This window comes from Vitis riparia, chromosome 18 (assembly GCF_004353265.1).
Source record: "Vitis riparia cultivar Riparia Gloire de Montpellier isolate 1030 chromosome 18, EGFV_Vit.rip_1.0, whole genome shotgun sequence".
Lineage (NCBI taxonomy): Eukaryota > Viridiplantae > Streptophyta > Magnoliopsida > Vitales > Vitaceae > Vitis > Vitis riparia.
The window spans coordinates 33,371,018-33,397,579 of record NC_048448.1 but is presented as its reverse complement, the minus strand read 5'-3'; the positions used below and the strand labels follow the sequence as shown (position 1 = coordinate 33,397,579).

The 26,562-nt window shown below is 35.0% G+C and overlaps 1 pseudogene; it reads left to right on the top strand.

Annotated features, from left to right (window-relative positions):
* Positions 1 to 14,285: 14,285 nt before the first annotated feature.
* LOC117905976 lies at positions 14,286 to 25,822 on the top strand (annotated as a pseudogene).
* Positions 25,823 to 26,562: the final 740 nt, after the last annotated feature.

The window sequence follows — 26,562 nt, the reverse complement described above, 5'->3', positions numbered from 1 at the left end:
GGCCCAGCAGCAGCATATGCATCACCAGGCTGTGTGCCGAAAGTTCCCTGGATATGCTAGGGTGGAGGCTATTGTGGAACTAGTCTCCCAGCAGCACTTTACCCATAGGACAAGGTATCAGGACGGCTGACTCTTGGTTGAGAAATTCCAGAAAATGGTATTAGCATTGGCATGCTGCTTGGGAGCGTCTGCTGCCGCGTCTGGGGCGCTGGCTGCTAGTTCTGCTGCCCAGAATTTGTTCCAAGTCTGCCCCTTGGTGCTAACCCTACTGACCTTGCTGGACCGGTGGCATAAAGAAGTTCGGCATAGGAACTTCACCAGGTCTTATTCCAGGAACGAGCTGCGGCTGGTAACCGAATCCAGCTTAGGGAGGAATTGTAGCAGGTAGCCTTTGCCCATAAAGTAATTACTATCCGAGACCTGGAACACTAGGAGGATATATTGGCATCTGAGGTGCAACTGAAGGTGCCATCGAGGCGGGCCTTATTTGAGAGAACTGTGCCCGCAGCCTGGAATGACCACTATTTAGAGACTGGCTAGCGATTGATCTCGACATAGCTGCTCCATGATAATTAGAACTTGCAATACCCCCTCTTCCACGGCTCAGATTAGCCGGGCCCCCACTTCTCTGATGCTGGAGTTTCTTGTCAACAGAGCAAACAACAACGTCAGACGCATCGTACATACACAGCCGGCTGGCGTATCAGATGCGTCAAAAACCATGACAGTCAATAACATAGCCAGTATGAATTTCAGCTAGCATCAAACATTTCTGAAAACTCATCCAGCGCCTCGGTGATTGTCCCATCCTTTCCCAGAGAATCGATGATCTTGCCATATGTGAAGACGCCACCCTTGCAATTCTCCTTCACTTTCTCATGCAACTAAATAGCAAGACCCGTCTTTCAAGCTTTACAAAAGACCATTGATAAGAATTCCATAGGTCTTCATATCCTCCAAAAGTCTCATTCTCAGTCGTTTCGTTAAACAATAGAACTGTATCCGGAATCACACTCTCTATCCATGCAATGAGAGTGGTTGCATGTAGCAAACGTCAACCCTTTGGCTTTGTCTTTTTGTGGTCTCTTTGACATGGAGTCCAACTGGTGCGTTCCCTTTTCGATAACACCAGATGTGTCATAAGGTATCAGCTGATTTTCTGGACCAAAACATATGTCAGGGAGTCAATGCCGTGTGATTTGAGGTTTATCAGTAACTTTTCACTATAGAACCTCTAAATGTCAAACTGCATTCTCTCATCATTCCTGACTTCAAAAACGATGGCAACTCATTTTCTTCCCGGTCGTCCACTTCGTCCCATTCGATGGAGGTAATTTTCTGGTTGAATTGGCATATCATAGTTAAACACAAGAGAGGCTTATTAAACATAGATACCACGAGCTAAGAAATCCTGAAGATCAATTCAATGGACTGAGTTGGTTGTCAACTTCTGCCATCTATGGGTTCCACAGTGCAGTCCTCACCAATAAATCCCATATTATCTTCATTTGTTCCGGTCAAAACTAGAAGACATCACGCAGAATGAAGGTACGTGAGTGAATGAGACCAGTCCGAGGGTTATTTTGAGTTGATTGGTGGTCATTATCTAAAGAGCATGCTAGTGAGAGAAATGAGAATAAGGATCTGGGAGGGAATACCATGGGTTAGCGGTATGGGTTATGGAAAATGAAGAATGGGTTAGATGGGCATTTCCGGTATGAGGTTAAAGGTGGGAAGGATGGATGTAGTGGAAGATATAGTGATGGAGACAATAGGCATGAAAGGTGTCGACGTCATGGGAGATATGAATAGTGAAGGGTGATGAAAGAAATGGGCTCGATAGATCTGGAAGAAAGGATATGAACAGCATGGGAGAATGTAGGCACGGAATCAATGGACTGGATGATGGAGGTTAGTAAAAAAAATGGGTATGGAATTAATGGAATGGTTTGGCTTGTTATAGAGCTTGGTTGTGGCCTTGAGGAGTATCACCAGCTAACTTCAGGTCGTCGGCATCAGTTACAGGTTGAGAGGGAAAACAGTCAACTGAAAATGGCTAATGGGTATCCTCTGGTACCAGAAAATTCTCAATATCAAGAACATGAGTGAAAGCCTTTGCAGACCCATCGTGAACTTCTTACGTTTCTAGCAACTGAGCAGCTGCATCTCCACGATTCCCGGATTTACCATGTTTCCCAGCATAGTATGGATCATCAGAACCACTATCAACAACACCTTCTTTGACCATTATCAAATCAACCCACAGTTTCTCTCTTTGTTGCATCCATTAGATACCTTCCCTGCTTGGCATATATTTCCCCGTCTCAGACGAGTGATATATTTTCCGCAAAACTTACATCTCTTATCATCAAACTGCCCTTCCTTACCACAACGGTCGTGTCAACCTGAGAGCCCTCACATAGCTTCTTCAGGCCGGGATAAGAAACCAGGTGCGTGCCAAGGATGAGTACCAGAAAACAGAGGGAGATGGAGAAACAGAGTATAAAAGAAAACAAGTAAAAAAATAAAATATCAAAAAATCCACTTCATGAATCATCCATGGATCTTCCGAGCAGGTGAGTGAGCCACATCAAATGTAGACACAGGCATGAGTCTTGAGCATCTCATCATCACAAATGGAGGCAAAGCAAGTTAAAATCAATAATGACAAACATAAAGGCAAGATTATCTCTCAACAAACAAACCGGTGGCCTCCAATATCCACCCCAAACAGCATAATGTCAAAGAAAATAATAGCAATCTGAGAAAAAAAAAACGGTGAAAATGGGAAGAAATGAAAAGATTGCAGAGTTTATACCTGAGTCCTTCCAGCAACCAAATGCCTACCAAAACAGAGAATTCCCTTTTTAGCTAGAATCTGCTTCCCTCTAACCATCCAGCTTGCTGCCCAAACTCCCAAAGCTCTCTAAAAAAATCTCTCTCTCTCTCTCGAACGCGCCCCCATGAAAATCTCCTCTAACAGCCAGACCAAAAAGCCCTATCCAGTTGCCCTTTCTCACCAAGAATAACCAAACAAAAAGCTTCCCCCTAAAGGATCTCTGCCACCTTCCTCTCCTCGGATTTCTTTTTCTCTTTGTTTTCTCTCCAGTCCTCCCTAGCAGCTGCCGGCCAAAAAAAATCTCTCCCCCCTCCTCAAAGCTCTCTCTGGTAGCCTTCTCTCCCTCTCTCTAGCTACCCCTCCAACTTTTTCTCTCGTCTCTCTCTAAAAACGAATACCTCTCCAAATATCACCAGAAAAATCTCTTTCTTTATCCCGGATCTGCCCCTCCTCTAACAACCTGCAGAAAACCATCCCAAAAGCACTGCTCCCTAGCCTCTCTCTCCTCCGCTCCTCCAACAGCCTGCAGGAACCTTCTAGAAGACCCCTCCACGTGTCAGCCTCTGATTTCCTTCCCAAAAAGCAAGGCTGATTCCCTTATAACCACTAAGGAAACGACACGTGGCTCGTTGGGGCTCTTCCATGTGGCAAAATCAGCTGCAGCAAAGAAAGACCTGAATGGGGGTCTACAACCATATTAAAAGAATATGTCTCATTAAAACCTTGCTAGTGCAAAAACCCTATAGGAAAAACCTATCGAAGGAAAATAGTACAATATTCTTTTCTTGGTATGTTAAGACTGCCTCGTTAAAAACCTTGCCAGTAAAACCCAATAGGACAAAACATGGACGAAGGAAAAAAAATGTACAATACACTAACACCATTTTACAAGCATACTCCCCCTCATGTCGATATCCTTGAGTTAATGCATTCCAATCTTGTGTATTAACTTCTTGAATGTTGAGGTTGACAATGATTTTGTGAATAAATCTACTAGATTATCACTTGAGTGTATTTGTTGCACATCAATTTCACCACTCTTCTAGAGTTCATGTGTATAAAAAAATTTTGGTGAAATGTGTTTAGTTCTATCTCCTTTAATATAACCCCTTGTTATTTGTGCAATGCATGTAGCATTATCTTCAAATAATATTGTCGGGTCACCTTTGATAGAGAAGAGTCCACATGATTCCTGAATATGTTGGATCATATATCTTAGCTATATACATTCACAACTCGCTTCATGAATTGCCAGTATTTCTGAATGATTTGATGATGGCCACCATTATTTATTTGACAAATCTCCATGAAATAGTAGTACCATTGCAATTAAACACATTCCCTGTTTGTGACCTACCTTTTATGTGGATTTGAAAGATATCCTGCATCTACATATCCAAGCAATTGTTGTTTTGATTCCCTTGAGTAAAATAAACTCATATCAGTAGTTCCGCGAAGATAACACAATATATGTTTGATACCATTCCAATGTCTTCGAGTTGGAGCAGAACTGTATCTTGCTAATAAATTGATAGAAAAAGCAATGTCTGGACATGTAAAATTGGCAAGATACATAAGTGCACCAATAGCACTAAGATATGGTACTTCAAGACCAAGTAACTCTTCATTTTCTTCGCAAGGACGAAATAGGTCTTTTTTCACATCAAGTGATCGAACAATCATTGGAGAACTTAAAAGATGAGCTTTATTCATATAAAAATGCTTCAAAACTTTCTTAATGTATCTTGATTGATGTACTAAAACCCCATTTGGAAAATGATCGATCTGCAGGCTAAGAAAAAATTTTGTTTTTCCAAGATCTTTCATCTTAAATTCTTTTTTCAAGTAATTTGTTGTTCTGGTGAGCTCTTCAGGAGTTCCAACAAGATTTAAGTCATCAACATACACTGCAATAATTGCAAATATGGTTTTTGATTTCTTAATGAAGATGCATGGGCATATAGGGTTATTCACATACCCTTCTTTCAGCAAGTATTCGCTAAGGCGACTGTACCACATGCGTCCAGATTGCTTTAATCCATACAAGGATCGTTGTAACTTGATTGAGTACATGCTATGAGGCTTTGTATTATTTGTTCTAGGCAATTTAAATCCTTCAGGGATTTTCATGTATATATCATTATTCATGGATCCGTATAAATATGTTGTAATAACATCCATGAGATGCATATATAGTCCTTTTGAGACTGCCAAACTAATTAAGAAACAAAATGTGATTGCGTCCATGACGGGAGAATATATTTCCTCATAGTCAATACCAGGTCTCTACGAGAAACCTTGTGCTACTAATCGCGTTTTATATTTTATGATCTCATTATTCTCATTGCGCTTTCGTACAAATACTCATTTGTACCAAACAGGCTTTACATCTTCAAGTGTTTGGACTACAAGTCCAAAAACTTCTCGTTTTGTTAATGAGTTTAACTCTGCCTGTATAGCTTTTTTCCATTTTAGCCAATCATTTCTATGTCGACATTCTTTCACATTTCGTGGTTCAGGGTCTTCATCATTTCTTATGATATTAGAGACCACTTGGAAAGCAAAAATATTATTAATAACAATATTATTTTGATCCCATTTTTCTCTCATGTGTACATAACTTATTGAGATCTCACAATTTTCAGGTACCTATGCCTCTTTAGGGGCTTCTCGTTTAATATGTGGCTCTTCAAGGGCTTCTTGTTCAATATGTGCCTTTTTCAGGGGCTTCTTGTTCAATATGTACCTCTTCAGGGGCTTTCGGCATTCTTTGTGCCTCTTCTAAGGCTATATATTTATCAATTTTAAACTAATCAGTCATTTTGATGGCCTTTTCTAGAGTGCCAAGTTTTTCTTGGGTTCTCATCTTCCAGGGAATTACATCCTTTGAGCCGACAGGTCTACCATGCTTCAAGCGTATCTCAGATTCATTTGTTAATTGTCCTACAAGGACATCAATCTGTGTTGGAGTATTTGCAGTCGAGATATATGACTTTGTCACTTTCTTTGTATCAATGAATGCATCTGGTAATTGATTTGCAAGATTTTGCAAATGAATGATCATTTGAACTTCTAGTTCACATTAATTTGTATGAGGATCAAGATGGGTCATAGTAGATGTCTTCTAACTCATTTCTCGTCGTTCTTCAGGAATTGACTTTTCTCCCCCCTAATGATGGGAAACACTCTCATTAAAATGACAATCCGGAAAGCGGGCTATAAAAGCATCGCCTATCAAAGGTTCAAGATATCTTATGATAGATGGAGAATCAAAACTTACAATCTCAAGTCTTTGTTGGGAACCCATTTTAGTGTGTTGTGTAGGTGCAATTGGTACATATACTGCACAACCAAAGATTCGTAAGTGAGAGATATTTGGTTGTTTTCCAAGAACAAGTTGTGAAGAAGAGTATTCGTGGTAAGTTATAGGTCGAATATGGACTAAAGTTGCAACATGCATAATAGCATGTCCCCAGGCAGAAGTAGGTAATTTGATTTTCATTAGTAATGGTCAAGTTATTAATTAGAGACGTTTGATGAAGGATTTTACTAAACCATTTTGGGTATGAGTATGAGCAATAGGATGCTCAATATTTATCTCTACTGACATGCAATTGTCAATGAATTTTTGAGAAGTAAACTCACCAGCATTATCAAGATGTATTGTTTTAATTGGATAATTTGGAAATTGTGCTCGTAATCTGATTATTTGTGCAAGGAGTTTAGCAAATGCAACGTTACGTGTAGAAAGGAGACAAACATATAACCACCTAGTAGAAGCATCTATTAAGATCATAAAATAATGGAATGGTCCACATGGTGGATGGATAGACTCACATATGTCCCCATATATTCTTTCTAAAAAGACTGGTGACTCAGATATGACTTTGATAAAAGATGATCTGACTATTAATTTACCTTGTGAGCAGACAACACATGAGTATTCATTGGGTGAAAGAATCTTCTGGTTCTTTAGTGGATGCCCATGTGAGTGTTCAATTATTCGATGCATCATTGAAGACCCTGGGTGACCTAGCCTATCATGCCAAATGACAAAAAATTTTAGGTCGTTGAACTTCTGGTTCACAACAACATATGATTCAATAGGCTTTATAGTTGCATGATACAACCCAGAGGAGAAAGTCTAGAGTTTTTCCATTATAAGTTTCTAGCCAAATATAATGGAAGTAATGTAAATATATTCTATATTATCTTCATTCATAGTTTCAATATGATATCCATTTCTACGGATATCTTTAAAATTGAGCAAATTTCTTCTAGATTTGCTAGAATATAAAGCGTCATTAATATGGAATCTAGTTCTATTTGACAATATTATGTTTGCTTTTCTAGAGTCTTCAACTAAGTTTGTAGTACCAGATATGGTACTTACATTAGCTTTTATTAATGTCAATTCGAGGAAATATCTTTTATCTCGAAGAATTGTGTGTGTAGTTGCACAGTCTGCGAGACATACATCATCCTCATTCATCTTGAGACCAAATAACATATGGATTTCAGATATAACTAAAAAAAAAAAGTAAGGCATAATTTAAATAACAAAAGAAAATCATATGTAAATATAAGACATAATAATATATTATTTCATATATAAAGTAATATCAATTAATGTTAATTTTCTCATCATTTATCAAATGGTCTGTTTTTTTCATTGGGACCTTCAAAGAAATCAATGTCATAGTAGGTTAGGTCCAATCCATCACCATCAGTAAAGTTCATCTCTATCTCTTTTCCTTTTGCTTTTATTGATGCTTGGTAAAGGTCGACCAAATGTTTGGGTGTACGACAGGTACGCGACCAATGCCCCTTCATACCATATCTATAACAATTATTCTCATGGTTCTTAAGAGGTTTATCTTGTAAAAGCTTCCCATTTTCTTGTTTTGTCTCAGTATTGTTCCAGTTCTGGTGGTGCAATGAGGCTTTCATTTTCTGAAAATTATTACTATAAGAACCATGGTATCAGGGATTTCTTCCATGTCTTCGTCCTCGTCCACATCCACGAGTTTAGGATGATATTGTATTCACTTCAAGGAATGGTTCAGATCCAGTTAGACAAGACTGGTGATTTCTTATCAAAAGCTCATTATTTTGTTCAGCAACAAGAAGACATAATATTAATTCAGAATATTTTGTAAATCTACGCTCTCGATATTGCTGTTGTAGGAGCACATTCGAGGAAACGTAGTAAAAGTTTTCTCTAACATGTCTTCTTCTGTGTTTTTTTTTCTCCACACAGCTTTAATTGAGAGCTGATTTTGAAAAGTGCAGAGATGTATTCACTAACAGATTTAAAATCTTGCAACCTTAAGTGCATCCAATCATATCGAGCTTTTAGGAGAATCACAGTTTTTTGATGGTCATATCTTTCCTTCAAATTACTCCATAGAGTAAAAGGGTCTTTTACCGTAAGATACTCATTTTTTAAACCTTCATGGAGGTGATGGCGAAGGAAAATCAATGTTTTTGCACGATCCCTGTAGGGATGCTTGATTTCCTTCTTTGATCATAGCTCTAAGGTTCATTGCATCAAGATGTATTTTAGCATCAAGGATCCAAAATAGATAGTTCTTTCCCGAAATGTCAAGTGCCACAAATTCGAGTTTTGTGATATTCGACATTGTCAAATAACCTCATATAGATGACAAAATAATATTATTATAATCAATTATAATAACTTGAGAAAATTGGTATAACTTTGATTATAAACAAAATCAAATAATTTTTTTATAACTTTTAACAATATATAACAAAACAAATCAACAATAATATAAATATGTAAAATTTTATTCTATATAAATAACTTTAAATTTAAGATACGAGAATTACCTTCAGAGCAATTCATACTGATAACGTGTTGTAAAATGATAATAAATGTGACTCAAATAAAAGTAGAGATGACTATGTATTACTTTAATAATATATATATAGAGGGGATAAAGAAATCAAAGAAGAGAAAGGTTGAGAGAATGAAAGAAAGAGAGAGAGAGAATGAGAATAAAAGAATATCTTTCTTTTGCTCGGGATGCCTCTTACATGGGGTGTAAGAAGCTTTTATATGCCTCACAATATGAACTCCTATTACTCATCTTAAAGATGAGTAAATGGAGTTCATAAATAACCATCAATGTGGTCATTCACCATTGTATTTACAACACTTATACATATATAATCCTTTAAATATGGATGTTTAATAAATAAATTCATTGTTTAAGAAGTATAAATATTAATTAAAATTAATGATGGTAAATATGTCAATTTGATGATTTAAAAAAATTATAACTTAACTTTATTAAATAACTGTAAAGTAAAATTCAAATAATAAGTTTTTAAGGTAAAATTTAATATTTATTACTTAATTACTTAATTTTTACTTTAAGTATTAAGGTTGTTTGATAAAGTTAGCTCAAAATATATTCTAAACAATCAAAATTAACATATTTTCCCTCGTTAATTTTTATTAATATTTATATTTTCACTAATCTTAAGGAATAAACTTATTTGTTACACATTTATATTTAAAGTATTATAAATACATAAGATAATTAACTACAAAATATTTACTATTAAAAGTGGTGGTTGAATATGGAGTAATCACTATAAAATATATTCTCATTGGATATAAACAAATAAGGAAAAAGAGATTTGAGGTTAAAAATAAATTCACTATTTTGATTTTATACTTAAAATTATTTTTTATTTTAAGGGAATATCTGATAAATCAACTTAATGACTTAAGAACTTCATTTAAATTATTAAATAGATTAACCTTGTTTGATAAAATAACTTAATATTATAACTTAAAGTTATTTTTAACTTTAAGTATTAAGTTAAAATGATTAGGTTATTCTTAATCTCAAATTTTTTTTTGATTCATTTTCCCATATTAGTAAAAGTATATTTTAAAATTAAATTCCACACCCATGACTCATTTTTTTATAATAAATATTTTATTGTTCTCTTATATATCTATAATACTTTAAATATAACTATTTTATAAGTATATGTATTTTAAAAAAAATTAATGAAAATAAATATGAATTAAAATACATAAGGATAAAATATTTGTTAAAATTAACGAAACTAAATGTACCAATTTGATGATTTAAAAAAAATAATTCTATTCACTTTACCCAACAATCTTAATATTTAAAGTAAAAACTAAGTAATAAGCTTTTACCTAATGACTTAAGAATAATTCAATTTAAAGTTAACTTAAATCATTAAGTAATAAATATTAAGTTTTATCAAATACCCGTTAAGTTGTAATATTAAATTATTTCATCAAATATGTTTATTCTATTTGATATCTTAAATTAAATTATTAAGTCATATTAAGTTATTAAGTTGATTTACCTAACACCTTATCTCATTGTATTAGTATAAAATTGTATAAGTAACTATTAGTGGTGGAAAAGATGAAACTAAACAATTTTATTTCATCTTTGAATCAATAAAAAATGAAATGTAGTTATTTTGAAGAATTTGAGATCTAGCAACGCTAAATTATTGAAAATTATCCTTTAACTAAGGTCACCCCACTAAACAAGCAAACTAGAATATAAATGTAAAAGACAAAATTTGAACAATGAAGAAACGAAAATTAAAATATGAAAAATAAAACTTACCATCATTAGTTGAGGTTTGTAATCACTATCCTTGGAGCAGATGTTGTGATGTCCCACATTGGATAAGGAAGAAAGTTTCTAATGCTATATAAGTATGAATTCCTCTTAATCCTGTAGAAGTGTTTTAAAGTTGTGAGAGTCCTTTTAGGTGCAGAGTGGACAATATTTTTACGATTGAGTGCGGGTCATTACAAATGGTATTAAAGTTGATCCCTGACCTTGGTGCGGACGGGTTTGTTTGACCTCGTAAAATGTCTCACATCGAATAGAGAAGAAAGTTTCTGGTGTTATATAAGTATGAAATTCTCTTATGTAAACACATTTTAAAGTCATGAGAATTTCTTTAAATCCAGAACAGACAATATTTACACGGTTGGGTGTTGATCATTATAAATGGTATCAGACCCAATTCCTGACCTTGGTGTGGGGATTTGTTTAGCCCCATGAGAGGTGTTTGTCTATTTGGCTTCGTAATCTCATGAGACATAATGTCCTTGTTATGTTTGTGGGGAGGGCAGGGCGGGGGGTGGGGGGTGTATAAACTCCTTTTAATCATATGGACATGTTTTAAAGTCATGATGGCTCATTTGGGTTCAAAAAAAATGTGAGTCATTACAGATGTAATCCTTTTTGAGATAATATCTTAGTAAAGTCAACAATGGTGATCCAAGTATCCAACCATGAATAGTAACACAACTACTCAAGAGTGTTCTTTTTAAAGCGATTGATTTTAGCCTTGATATTTTGGACACTATACTCAATATATATATATTTGGGATTTTTGCATCATCGGTTTACTTCTCAAATGCAAATAAGATAGAGTGTTTTATCCTCTAGGAGTTAAAACCCAAGGAACCCAACAAGACTTCATAAAAATGACAAATTCTAAATATGTAGAAACATAATAGGTTATAATCAACATGAATAAACAAGTAAATTGACAAAAAAATTCATTCAAATCATACCATAGCTTTCTCAAATTATCGAAAAAATCAAATGAAATACAAATTACAAAAAATACAAGGATATCAACTTGTGATATAATTTAAATGATTCAATTTATAGATTTACTTATTTCATTAGATCATGTTGTACTCTAAGATAACTTAACATTCATTCAATTTTAACTTACTTCATAAGATTTCTATTTAACACTTGTTGATCTACATATAATACGACTTTATTTACTTCCCCTAAAATGGTGATTACGTAATCTAATTGTAATATTGACTCAACATCTCACCCATAAAGAGTCAACTATATTCTAGTATCCTATGTTATTACAATAAAATATAACTCAAGTCTGTCATCTATTATTTACTATATGTAATCTTTCCATGAACTGATGTTCATAATCCAATGAGGTTTGTGTTATCAACTTCTCAAGATTACCTCTTCAATCCTTGAGTTATAGATCCTCTTATCATATGATCAATTAACATCCTCTAACTCATAAAGAGTATATGTTAAATTTCAATTAAAGAATTACTACAACCATAGGTTTCATGATCATATGCCCTTAGGATTACCTAAGGAAACATGTTACCTCAAACCAATGAGATATCATGATGCCTATCTTAAGAATACTTGTTGTCATTTACCATAATCAAAAGTGACATAATCCTAAGGAAATATATGACTGCCTTAGAGTCTCACCCATAGGCTAAAGACATTGAAGACTTTAACACTACCTCAATACTCTTAAGATTGAGATCTCATATAGCATAGTAGCTTGGTTAATATGACTACTCAATAGTCAATGTCATGATTCACTATAGGTCTTATACAATGTGTGACCATATATACTTGTGCACTCACCATAAGAAACATATCATGATGACCAAGACAAGTAATTCCTCAAATTAAGAGGTAGTGCATTACAACCTTAAATGGATTGTCTAAGTTTATGAATTAATTACGAACAACTCATCAATCTTACAATGAACTCATAACTTGAATCTTCCATGTAACTCCTAATGTACTCATGTCATGTACAATACAGGTAATACAAGTCTAAATGATCGATATAAATAATGTATAAATATAGTATAGTGAAAAAGGGATTAAAATCATAATATAAATATTAATTACTAAGTTTTTCAATTTCTAGAATTAGAGCTTTGTTTTTCTCAAGTAAGGAACTATATTTATTCTCTAAGAATCTAATCTTTTTAAGGAAGTTTTCTTTTTCACTCTTTAATAAATAATGCCATCTTTAAGTGAGTCATTCAAAACAAATATCTCAATACATTTATCATTCAATCTTATTCCATACAGTCATTTAACAAGCTTTGGTATGCTTAAGCTAAATCATCAAATCCACTTCCACCGTCATCGATATGACTATCATTCAAAGGATTCTTATCAGATTTAATGGAAGCAACAAATACAAGATAATTATTTTAATCATACATTTATATTTAGGCTTTGAAAATATACTATCACTTGAGCTTGTATCGCTCTTAGTGACCTAAACAGTCTTTTTAATATCCTTTGAGATCAAGACAATCACTAGCGATGTGTCATAACCTACCACAGTTGTAAAGTATTCAACTTTTTTGACCTTTGGTGATCTCTAATAGTATATTTAAGTTTCTTAGAATCTTTAAAGGCAGCTCCCTATGGCTTTTGAGAATCAAGTGGGACATTGAATATGCTTGAACGGATGCTACAAGTCTATCATTACTTAAAGAGTCATTGTCCTTACTTTTGCAATAGTTGTAGCCTTGGATTCGAATTTTCTAACTACTTTTGATTGGGGAATCCTAAGATTAAAAGTCAACTCCATCACTTAACTGTGAATAAAAATAAAAAACAATCACTTTTTCTTTTGCTGTCATGCACATTGAATTTGAAATAATAAGGAAAAAAAATATTTTTATAACTATCATAATTTTAAAAATAAGGTGTTTTTCGATAGACATTTAATTTTTTTTTTTTCAAAAAATAGAAACACTTCGTATAAAAAAGTAGCTAAAAAAATCATCTTAATAAAAACTAGCTCTTCTTAAAATAATTACCCTAACCTTCTTAAAAATTCTTTTCAAAATTACAAAATTTGAGCAATTTACAATATTTTACTTTTTTAAATTTTAAAAAACACTTTTAAATACACAAGGTATCTACCCATTTTTATCTAAGAAATTTGATATTATATAAAAAAAATAAGGAATATATCCAATGATGTCATAAAAAATTATATATAAAATTTTATATTTAAAAAAAAATAAAAAATGCATCTAAACATGCACTAAAAATTTATTTTAACTTAAGAGTTTATACTCAGAGTACATTAATTTTAAAGTTATTCGATTAAATGGATTAAAAACTCTATTTTAAAATTTTAAATTTTTATCATTTTTTTATTTTATTTTGATAAAAATATTTTATTTCTTTCTTATAAAAATAATTTTTTTTAAAAAATATATATGTATATACTTAAAATATTAAAAAAACATTCACATCAAATGTGAATTACTCTTCGAATAAAAATATCGAAAGTGTTAGATTCACAATTACAAGGAATACCTCCCCTCTTAACTAATTAATTCTTAATTTTACAGGACAAAATATTTAAAGATAACGTTTTTACGTACTATAGCAAAGACACACCAAAGCCGGTCAATGGCGTGCAGAGATTGATTTCTTTCTTCTGTTTGTCTAGTTGAGTGTTAAGTAAAAAATGGACACGTCGGAAATCGTGTCGTTGTGAATGAGTTTACTAGTTTTCTCCGTCCCCAAATACAGGATAGAATAATCTCTGTACATAATCTTGACTGTGATTTGAGTTGCAGACTTGCAGTGGAGAAATGGAGCAGTCTGAATCAACTGTAAACAACTGTCTGGTTTTTGCTGTTAATGGAAAGAGGTTTGAGGTCTCCACCATCCACCCTTCCACTACCGTGCTTGAGTTCTTGCGTTCTCACATTCCTTTCAAAGGTCCCAAGCTCAGCTGCGGTGAAGGTATCTATCTTTCTTCTCCTCTGTACTCGCGTTTTTTTGTACTTTATTCAGTGTACATATATATGTTTGCTTTGGTCATATGCTTCTCTCTTTCTCTCTGCTTGTTGGTTTCCCAATTTGGGTTTTCTTTTTCTTTGATGGGTATACGGGTTTTTCTTCTCTGTGTGTTGACTTTCCTTTATCATCTTCTGCTTTTAATTTTGTTGTCCATGTTTTTGTATATATTTGTACACACATACCTGTAATCGTATGAACCTCTGTTTCTCTGCACTCTTGGATGCCCAATCTGAGCTACTTTTTTCTTTGACGGATAAAGTTGGATATTCCTTTTTCCTTCATGTTGGGTTTTTCTCCATCATGTTCCCTTTAATGCTCCTTTTAAATTTTCTTTATTTTCTATATCACCCTGTCATATCACTCTGTCTTTCCTCTGGTTCTTGGATTCCCAATCCAGGTTTCCTTTTCTTCAATGATAGATGTATTTTCTTCTTCTGCGTGTCTAATTTTTGTTTCCTTGTTCTCTTTATTGCTTGTTGTCAATTGTATTGTCCTGTGATTCCATTGCTCTTGTAGTGCTGTAGGCTTTCCCTTTGTTTTTTGGGAGGATGAACGGCAAGAAACATAAGATTGAAAATTTGACTATTTGACTATTTGACTAATGGCTATGCTGATGATTATGCCGTTCGATTATTAAATAATTGTCCCATTATTCAATTAGTTCCTAATATAGTTTAGCCATTGAGGATTATGATTTTGTATAGCCTATCAAAATCTCAAAAAATAAGGTTGCTGATACATTGATATGTTTGCTAACTTCATTGTTTCAGGTGGTTGTGGTGCTTGTGTTGTTCTACTGTCCAAGTATAACCCTGTGCATGGCCAGGTGGATGATTGTACGGCGAGTTCATGTCTTACCCTGCTTTGTAGTGTAAATGGATGTTCAATTACAACAACTGAAGGCCTTGGGAACACGAAAGATGGGTTCCACCCAATTCATGAAAGGTTCTCTGGATTCCATGCTTCTCAGTGTGGCTTTTGTACTCCTGGAATGTGCATGTCACTCTTCTCGGCTCTTATCAATGCTGAGAAAACCCCCCGGCCAGAGCCCCCTCTGGGATTCTCCAAGCTGAAAGTTTCTGAAGCGGAAAGGGCTATTGCAGGAAATCTCTGCCGCTGTACTGGGTACCGGCCCATTGCTGATGCCTGTAAAAGTTTTGCAGCAGATGTTGATATGGAGGATTTGGGGTTTAATTCCTTTTGGAGAAAGGGAGATAGTAAAGAAGTGAAACTAAGCAGCTTACCCCTGTATAACCATAATGATGAGATCTGTACATTTCCTCAGTTCTTGAAAAATGAAACTAGGTCTACATTGCTTTTAGACTCTAGTAGATATTCCTCGTATAATCCTGTTACCATTGAGGAACTTCAAAGCTTATTGGGTTTTGTTGAGGATGGAAATGGGACTCGGGTTAAATTAGTTGTTGGTAACACTGGTATGGGTTATTACAAGGAAGTGGAAAGCTATGACAAATATATTGATCTAAGACATATCCCTGAATTCTCAATGATTAGAAGGGATAATACCGGGATAAGCATTGGAGCAACTATAACAATCTCTAAAGCTATTGAAGCTCTAAGGGAATACAACCAAAGTGGATTTTACTCAGAAGGAGACATGGTCTATAAAAAAATTGCTGACCATATGGAAAAAGTTGCTTCAGGGTTCATCCGGAACTCAGCTAGTTTAGGTGGAAATCTGGTGATGGCACAAAGGAATCATTTCCCCTCCGACATTGCTACAGTACTTCTTGCAGTAGGTTCAACTGTAAATATAATGAATAGTCTCAAAAGCGAAGAGCTTACATTGGAGGAGTTCTTAAGAAGGCCAGAGTTAGATTCGAAAAGTATACTTGTAGGCGTCAAAATCCCAGATTGGGATCGGATTATGGGCATTTCTTCAGGGACCAAGATGAAGCTACTGTTTGAAACTTATCGAGCTGCACCACGACCGTTAGGAAATGCATTGCCCTATTTAAATGCTGCTTTAATGGCTAAAGTTTCTCGCTGTACAACTTCTAATGGAATTATTGTAAGTAACTGCCGGTTTGCTTTTGGCGCTTATGGGACAAAACATCCAATAAGAGCTACAAAAGTTGAAGAATTTTTAACTGGAAAAGTGCTAAGTGTTGGTGTCCTTCGTGAAGCTGTTAAATTACTTAAAGGCATTGTGGTACCCGAAGATGGCACTTCAAGTCCAGCTTATAGGTCAAGCTTGGCTGTCAGTTTTCTTTTCGAGTTCTTTAGCCATTTGATTGTGGCCAATGCTGAATCTCCTGATGGTTGTATGGATGGATATAGTACTTTGCTGTCTCCTGCAAAGCAGTTAGATCATGGTAAAATCTCAACCTTGCTATCTCCTGCAAAGCAGGAAGTGGAATTGAATAGACAGTATAGTCCAGTTGGTGAGCCAATTGCAAAGTCTGGGGCTGCCATCCAAGCTTCTGGTTCGTTACACTAACTTGGTTTTATATTATGAAAAACAAGAGTTGATTTTCTATTTAATTTTTATTTTACTCTTACAAGTACCATTCTGTTGTTGGTTTCATGGATATGGTAGGTGTCACATGCACAAATTTGCAACAAGGCTCTTTTTTTTCCTGTTTTCTGAAATGAGCGGCACCACCCCCACCCCCCAATCTCATACACCTCACTGTGTGTCTCTATTTAGGCAAAAGAAGAGCCCCACAACCCCCTACCACCATTTATACCCAGAGGCTACACTCTCATATTTAATTTGAATTCCAATTCATTTGAATGCAAGTTGGTAGGGGGTAGTTACAAAACCACCCAACTGACCAGACCGTCTTCCCTTGAGGTGCCTCTTTATGCCACACAATCACTCACAAGCCTTCTGATGCCTTCTCTTCCTAAAAGGTGCCAAGTAACCACCCATGAAACCAATCAAACCTACCCTCTGATGGAATCAGCCCTTATGCCATGTCCAGCCCACTAAGTTGCATGTTAGCCCACATCAATGTGGTCCATGTGCGCAAGTCTGCCCACCCATGCATGCTAGCTCGTCAATGCATGTTCAGCCCATCTGATTGCATCTGTGTGCCTTAGCCCACCATGTGATGTCCATGCATCAGGTTTGTCTCCTTATGCCCTTGGAGCATTGGAGTTATTTCCCAAGTTGCATGTCAGCCCACATCAATGTGGTCCATGTGCGCAAGTCTGCCCACCCATGCATGCTAGCTCGTCAATGCATGTTCAGCCCATCTGTGCATCTGTGTGCCTTAGCCCACCATGTGATGTCCATGCATCAGGTTGTCTACTTATGCCCTTGGAACATTGGAGTTGTTGCCCATGTCTTAGGCGCCCATGAGACAGCCCCCTGCAAGGTCTTGCCTTACAGGCCACGAGTCAGCATGCCATACCCTTACTCTTGCCTCCCATCAACCATGCACCACCATGTCTGAGGCAGCCTTTTGTTGTTGCAGAAGCACCCTGCCATGCCCAATTCTCACTTCAATGCAACAATGCAGGGGTGGAGCCACCTTGTGCCTAGGAGGGGCAAATATCCCCCCTGAAATTTTGGAAAAAAAAATGTAGCAGAAGGAATTGTGGTCATAGGTTGCACACCACCACATGTTATTGAGTCCATGTGTCGGTTCTAGCAAGGCCAACCTAAGTGTCATGCCCATGTCTGAGGCTTTGCATCATACCCCCTTTGTGTGGCCAAGATTAAGCCACGTTGCCTTAAATCATGCATCCACCCTCCTTAACAATCATTTTAGGCTCCCAAAGTGCCAATATAAGACACCAAGGGTCTTAAGGAGGCATCATGATTTTTCATTAATTCATGAAAATCCAAAAAGCCACAATTCCACTTGGAGACTCCCTTTTGAAGGTTCCTCTTCAAAGGAAAAATATAAGCATGTCAAAATTCAACACTTGAATTTTACCCGAGTTAGGTCATGCCACCTAGTGCATGTGTGCTAAGCCATGGGCTACAACTGCTACATCGCATGCAACACCCCACTACATTGCTACCACCTAAGTAGCGTGTGGTACTTGCTATGTTGCCTGTGGCACTTGCTATGTTGCATGTGGCACCTGTTATGTTGTGTGTGGCACTTGCTATGTCAAGTGTGATACCTGTTGTGTCAGTACCTACTATCTAGCTTGCGACACCTGTTGTGTCACGTGCTACTTGCCACCTCATCGTGCCAGCTCATGTGTTGTACCACCAAGCTCGCGTATATGATGCATTGAACCTTGGTTTCGATTTGCCTCACTCTCCTAGGGTCTTTATGGGTGCAAGGTGCCTACCCATGAGACCCTTGGCACTGTGTCACCTGAGTCAAGGGGCTAACAATAGGAGACATGAAACTAGTTAAAGATAATTGATTTTATTGATGGCCTAGAACTTTAGAGCAATTTAATTTTCAAATAGTAAAATATTTGGTTATATTCTTAAATTTAATTTTCTGTTCATTTCTATGATCAAGTTTATATCGGTTATATTATGGTGTGTGATGTTTCTTTTTTGAGGGAATTTATTGTCATCAAAACTTTATATTCAAAAAATCAATACTTTCTTCCCAGCCTTGTGAATGATCTTTCTTTGACTTTTTGTTTGTGCTTTTTGTCATGTTACAACCACACTGGATTCAATTTATCTCACTTACTCTATTTTATTCACCAATTACCACTCTGGCAGGGCATTTGTAGCTCAATAAGGCCATGTGTTACTATATAATCCATGATAATGACTACCTTTGGTCACATATATCTTTAGCACCATTTGGAGTTTATAAAGTTCTAGGGAAAGGAAAGAAATAGGAAGGTATCTAAATTTTCTTGTTTGGTTTATTGTGGTAAAGTATGAATAAATATCAAGTATAATTAAAATTTTTACATTTTCAAATTCTTCACACTTCATATAAAAGAGAAGAAAAAAATGGGGGATAAACATAAATGAAAAATTTATCCAATTTAAACCCACCCGTTTTTTTTTTCTTCATTTTTCTTTCCTTATATTTTCTTTTCTTCCTACCTACTCCCAAACTTTTCAAGTTTCAGAAGGAGCCTTGATTTTTCCTACTTTTTATGTTTGTTTTTCTCCCCACATTTCCTTTTAGACATGCTTATCCATTACCATAGGCTCCTGATATTTCCTTTTTCTAGACAACTGACATGAGTTAAACGATTTCGTAGGTGAGGCTGTTTATGTGGATGACATTCCCTCTCCAACAAATTGCCTACATGGGGCTTTCATTTATGGTACAAAGCCTTTGGCTCGAGTAAAGGGTATCAAACTTAACCCCAAATCAGTGGCAGCTGGAGTCAGTGCACTTATTTCTTTTAAAGATATCCCAGGGGAGAACATAGGCTGTAAAACTATGTTTGGTACTGAACCTTTATTTGCAGATGATTTTACCCGATGTGCTTGAGAGTATATTGCTTTTGTGGTAATTCGATGATTCTGTCTTTCTCATCCACCAATATATATATGCATATTTTGCTTTCTGTTGGGTTTATTATAAATTTTCTTTTAATGGGTGTAGCATACAAACACATTTGGTTAGTTTATGAACTGAAATGCCCAATTCAGTCACTGGTCATATATGTGTATAGGTTGCAGACACACAGAAACATGCAAATATGGCCGCAAACCTTGCAGTGGTTGATTATGACATGAAAAATCTGGAACCACCCATTTTATCGGTAGAAGAGGCTGTTAGGAGATCCAGCCTTTTTGAGGTTCCTTCCATCATTAGCCCAAAACAGGTTGGTGATTTCTCTAGAGGAATGGCTGCAGCTGATCACAAGATTCTTTCTGCTGAGGTACTTCTCATTTACTTGTTATACAATTTTTTTCTATTCCTATTAATGTTTTTCTTTCTTGTTTTGGTTTTATGATAAATGCTTTCTAAATTGCCACATCCAGATCAGACTTGGATCACAGTATTATTTCTACATGGAGACACAAACTGCCCTTGCAGTTCCGGATGAAGACAACTGCATTGTGGTTTACAGTTCAATACAATGCCCTGAATATGCACATACTACGATTTCGAGATGTCTTGGTATTCCTGAACACAATGTACGTGTGATCACAAGAAGGGTTGGAGGTGGTTTTGGTGGAAAGGCCATGAAAGCAATTGCTGTGAGTACATAATTGATGGTTACTTTGTGTGTTTGTGTCCATATGGCCATAAGAGTACGGCCATTTAAAGGAAAATACGAGGAAAACACACACACACAAATGCACACATAGTTCTTCCTTTATCTGACTCTGTTTCCTCTGATGGCCTATCTTTTGTACTGTTCCTTTCCCTTAACAATGGCTTCTAAGTGAAAGCACTCAATCTATGACGCCTCAGGTAGCTACAGCATGTGCACTTGCAGCATACAAATTACAACGCCCTGTCCGGATATATATGAATCGCAAAACTGACATGAAAATAGCAGGAGGAAGACATCCAATGAAAGTAACCTACAGTGTAGGGTTCAAATCGAATGGAAAGATTACTGCCTTACACGTTGATATATTAATCAACGCAGGAATAGGTGTAGATATAAGCCCAGCTATGCCTATGCTCATGGTTGGTGCCCTTAAAAAATATGATTGGGGTGCTTTTTCTTTTGATATAAAGGTATGCAAAACAAACCATTTGTCTAAATCAGCAATGCGTAGTCCTGGGGAGGTACAAGCTACATTTATATCTGAAGCTGTAATTGAACATGTTGCATCTACTCTTTCCATGGATGTGGACTCTGTGAGAAGCAGAAACCTCCACACTTTCAACAGCCTCAATTTTTTCTTTGAGGGCTGTGCTGGTGAACATGTGGAGTACACTTTACCTTTAATCTGGGATAAGTTGGCTACATCTTCAAGCTTTAAAGAAAGGACTGATATGATAAAGCAGTTTAATATGTGCAGTAAATGGCAGAAAAGGGGTATTTCTCGAGTACCAATTGTGTATGAAGTTTCATTACAATCAACTCCAGGGAAAGTAAGCATTCTTAGCGATGGATCTGTTGCTGTGGAAGTTGGAGGGATTGAGTTGGGGCAGGGGCTGTGGACAAAGGTGAAACAGATGACTGCATTTGCTCTCAGTTCAATTGGATGTGATGGAATGGGAGACTTCTTGGAGAAAGTAAGGGTCATACAATCAGATACCTTAAGTTTAATACAGGGGGGATTGACTTCTGGAAGCACTACATCAGAGTGCAGCTGTGAAGCTATTAGACTCTGCTGCAATATGTTGGTTGAAAGACTGACTCCTATCAAGGAGAGATTGCAGGAGCAAATGGGTTCTGTTGAATGGGGCACATTGATTCTTCAGGTAATTATGTGCACATTTGGTATATTTTACATTTTTTTTCTTTTGCTGCCTTTGTTGGAATTATAGGGTTGAAAGAGAAGTATAAATAATTAAATAAAGGAACATACAATTGGGTAGAATTAAAAATTTACTATCTCCTATCACTCTTGTTAAAATATCACGTCTCTTATTTATGGATAATAAAATCAAAAACTTTCAATCATAAAATATAAAAACTTTCTAGGACTCAACTACTGAAGTATAGAAAATAAAGCAGCACTCAAAATAATTTTTTTTTCTTTAACTTGACTAAGTCTAATTCTAATCTTTAGAAACTTTTTAAATAAAGTTTAACTTTCTAACATACCCCTTATAAATTTGATTTGTAACTCCAAGTAGCATCCTTAACTATCTAAAATCTTTAAACTTAAGAGCTTGGTAAAAATATCTGCAATTTGATCTTGAGATTTTACAAATTGTAATTGTACTTCCTTCTTCATAATGCACTTTGTAATAAATGATTTCTTATATCAATGTACTTGCTTCAATCATGAAAAACAAGATTTTTTTATGATGCAATTGTTGATTTCGTATTCACATAGTGTATACCTTATTGTTGCATGTAACCCTTAGTCATGAACCTTGCTTTGCATATCTCTATTTCTCCTTTCACATCTTTCTTTGCCTTATATGTCCGTCTTGCTCTGATTACCTCTTTTCTTTTTGGAAGAAATTCTAGTTCTCATATGTCATTCTTCCTTATTACTTTTATTTCCTCATTCATAACATCTTTGTATCATTAATTTGTTTTGAATTGCTCTTTCAAAACTTCTAGGTTCATGTACGGGAATAGAAAATCGGAGTGATCTAACCCTCTTTTGTTTTCTCTACAAATTAGAAGCTTAAGGATGAGTCACCAAAATAATAATGGTCTCATTCCATAAAAGGCCTCCTATGATACTATTGGGAGAAACCTTTTTCTGGATGTGAACCACCAATTCATATGATATTTATTCTTTTAGAATTAATTCTTCTTGTATTCATGTTGGTCATCATTTTTTGGGTATTGAAAGAGCATTATGTAGGGATTCAGAAACAATCAAAATCAAACCATCAGTATTAGTATCTCCAAAGAAAAAAAAAACATTACTTCAGAAACAATGACTACTCAAAACTATGACTCCTATAGTTAAAAGTACTGAAGAATATGACAACATTGATCATACTAAACTGGGGTTGAGTTGACTCCATGATTATACAAATTCTGAGTGGTACTTAAGGCATAGACCTTATGGCAAAGTATTCTTTTTGATATTTTTCTCATTAAAAGAGTTCTTAAACTAGATTTATGGGAAAACAATATGTAACAGAACTTCATATGTTGAAATCCAAATTAAATATCAAAGACATTTGCCATCTTTTCCAAAGAGGTTTTTTTTTCATTTTACTTTCTTCAGACTTGCTCAAAGTTAGATGTTGAATATCTCTTACCATTTAGCAATTTACTTCATCAAAATGCAGGCACAAAGTCAAGCTGTGAACTTATCAGCAAGTTCTTACTATGTCCCTGACTTTTCTTCCTTTCAATACCTAAACTATGGTGCAGCTGTGAGTGAGGCAAGTTTTTCAAGATCCCCTTAATTCCTCTCTATAGAGTTTTTATTGAAATTAAGTTAGTATTCTTCAGGTAAACTAGGAGGAGACTAGGCTTTCATGCTTAACCATGCTTCAATTTTTACTATAATAATGAAACTTTGGGTGTTACAGGTGGAGGTAAATCTTCTCACTGGACAAACCACAATTTTGCAATCTGATATTATATATGACTGTGGTCAGAGTCTCAACCCTGCTGTGGATTTAGGACAGGTTAGCCCAACTACAATGTCAAACTATTTCATCTCCTTCTCTGCTTTTCTATCCCTAAGCTTTGGCATTCAACCTCTTCTCTGATTTTATTCTCCACATCCACATATTAATGCAATGGAACCTTTTCATTGATAATACTATAGGATGTTTATAACTGTTCAATGTTTCCTTATCCTTAAAACTTGTGCTTATTTGATCCATATGCCTCTAATATTCTTTCTGAGTTGCTTTACAGATAGAAGGAGCTTTTGTTCAAGGAATTGGGTTTTTTATGCTCGAGGAGTACACAACTAATTCAGATGGACTGGTGGTCACCGAAGGCACATGGACTTACAAGATCCCAACAATCGACACAATACCCAGGCAGTTCAATGTTGAGGTACTGAACAGCGGACATCATAAAAATCGTGTTCTTTCTTCTAAAGGTATTTCTCTTCAACTCTTCATTGAAAATGCATCCTAGTTGTGGAGAAGAAACTGGATAATTTGTTTTCTAATTTTACATGGTTGCTAAGAAAATGTTAGAAAATTTGTATCGAATACATAAAGCAATAGACTTGCTTGCAATAATGCATAATTAACACTTGTTTCTATGAGATGTTGTTACGAATTTATAAATTTGTGACCAAAATAGATGTTTCATTATTAAGATTAATTCATTAATTTTAAGATTTTTCAGAAAGAGTAAAAATTTTCTTAATAACATAATTTATAGTAAATAAATTTATCATCCAAATTGCATGAAGTATAAGTAATTTAATTCATTTTCAAAAATGAATTTGGTTGATTACCATATGATAGGAAAAAGAAAATGGAAGAATCTGAGGAATGCACTGGTATGATTGCCTGAAGAGTTCTATAGAAAATGTCAATTTCTAAATTTGATTCCGATTCTAATTTTATAATAATTTCTTCTAAAAGATAATCTTGTAAAACAAAATTCTCGTTACCATATTTCTTTATGCAAGTAGGTTTCCCTGTAGAATAAGGAAACATTCAAGGAAGAGCTTATATGAGAAGCTCTCTTGTTGGAAAACGAGAAAGGGTAGAGCAAAGGTGTGGGTGAGGAGTTAGAGGTAAGAGGGCGTTGGAGAGAATAATTTAGATCAAGCACACCTGTCGGGAAATGCTAAATTGTCTTTGAATCTTTGAGAATCTAGAAGAGTTTGCTTTTTCTTTTTCTTGGTTTATCTATAGAAATGGAGTAATTTGCAGTATTCATTAGAAGAAACTCTTGTTGAGATCAATGGAATGATATTCATAGCATGTGAGGCAAGGCTAGACACCTTTCCTTTTCATTATGGTTAGTGTTTCTTTCATGTTAATGCCCATATTGGTGAACCTCTATCTAACTCTAGCCATTAAACAAAGATCTTCAGTCCACTTCAATTTACCCAATGTTATGAGGACAAGATCTACAATTAAGGGGATTAAGACTGGTATTGGATCCCCACAGCAATTATTCCAAGCTGTTTCAACATCAAGATACCATGTCAAGGTTAGGTAAATTTAGGGGTTTATACCCTTGCGGAAGGCAGCCAACTACATAAGAAGTGTTGTTGATACGGTTTTAAACCAAAGAGTTGAATAGTTAGTAACTCATTACAATAGCATGAGACATACCAGTAGTAGTAACAGCTTAGTACCGGCTAACCATCTGCAAAAACTTGCTTTATTTGCTAATAGTGCAATTGACTATGTAATTCATTTTGAATCAAATTCACTAGTAAACCTCCTTTGTAATAATTCCAACACACTGCTTTATGTAGATCAATGAATCATAATCAGCAAGGTAAATATGTTTTGTGCAGCTTCTGGTGAACCACCGTTACTTCTAGCTGTTTCAGTTCATTGTGCTACAAGGGCAGCTATTAGAGAAGCCCGGCAACAGCTTCTTTCCTGGACTGGGCTAACCAAGTGTGATTCAACATTCCAGTTGGAGGTCCCGGCAACAATGCCTGTTGTGAAGGAGCTCTGTGGACTGGAGAATGTGGAGAGTTACTTGCAAAGCTTGCTCTCTTAATGCTGGAAACCATTTCCTGCCTTTGATTGAATCCATATGTTTCTAGTTTATAATAGTATGTATATGATGGTAGAAGTTGTGGTTGTATATATGCATTGGTCTAAAGAATGCTCCTAGCTCACAGGCACGGATGATCATATAAATAAATTAAACCCTTTGAAGAAATACACTCAAAGAACAAAGTAAAAGCCCTTTTCTCTAAAGAGATGAATGATTTTCGACAGTTGTAAACATTTATATGAAGTTCAAGAACTCTCGACTACATGTTAGAGAATTAAAGGTCACTGTTGGAGGTAGAACATCAACCACTTGAGCAACCAATCTACTAGTGCCTAAACCAGTTAAAGTTCCGCACAATTGATAGTGCTACTGTTACTTACTACCCAACACGATCCACAATTTATATTATCATTTTATTTTTAATTATTTTTCATATTTATCTCATTAATCATATTTTAAAAAATTACCATGTTTTAATTTTTTTTATATTTATCCTTCTAATTTTATTTAATTTTAAATGTTTTTATTTTAAAATATTAAAAATATAAATTTATTCAAAATTTGCTAAAATAAAAAATAATGAGTTCTTATATTTTATAAATTAAAATTAAAATTAATTTGATAAAATAAATTATTAGTATAACTTTTGATACTTTTAATTATTTAAATAAATTAATGTTAATAGCAAAAAATTATCACCACAAATTTGTAACAAAATTTTAGAAATGAAAACTCAAATAAAATATTTTATATAAATCAATTATATTTTTTCATTTAAAATGTAATAAAACATGTTTTAATAAAAATAGTTTTTAATTTTTAAAATAAATTAATACAAATATATTAAAGGAATTTAAATTAATATTTTCTTAAAAAGTTTGATAAACA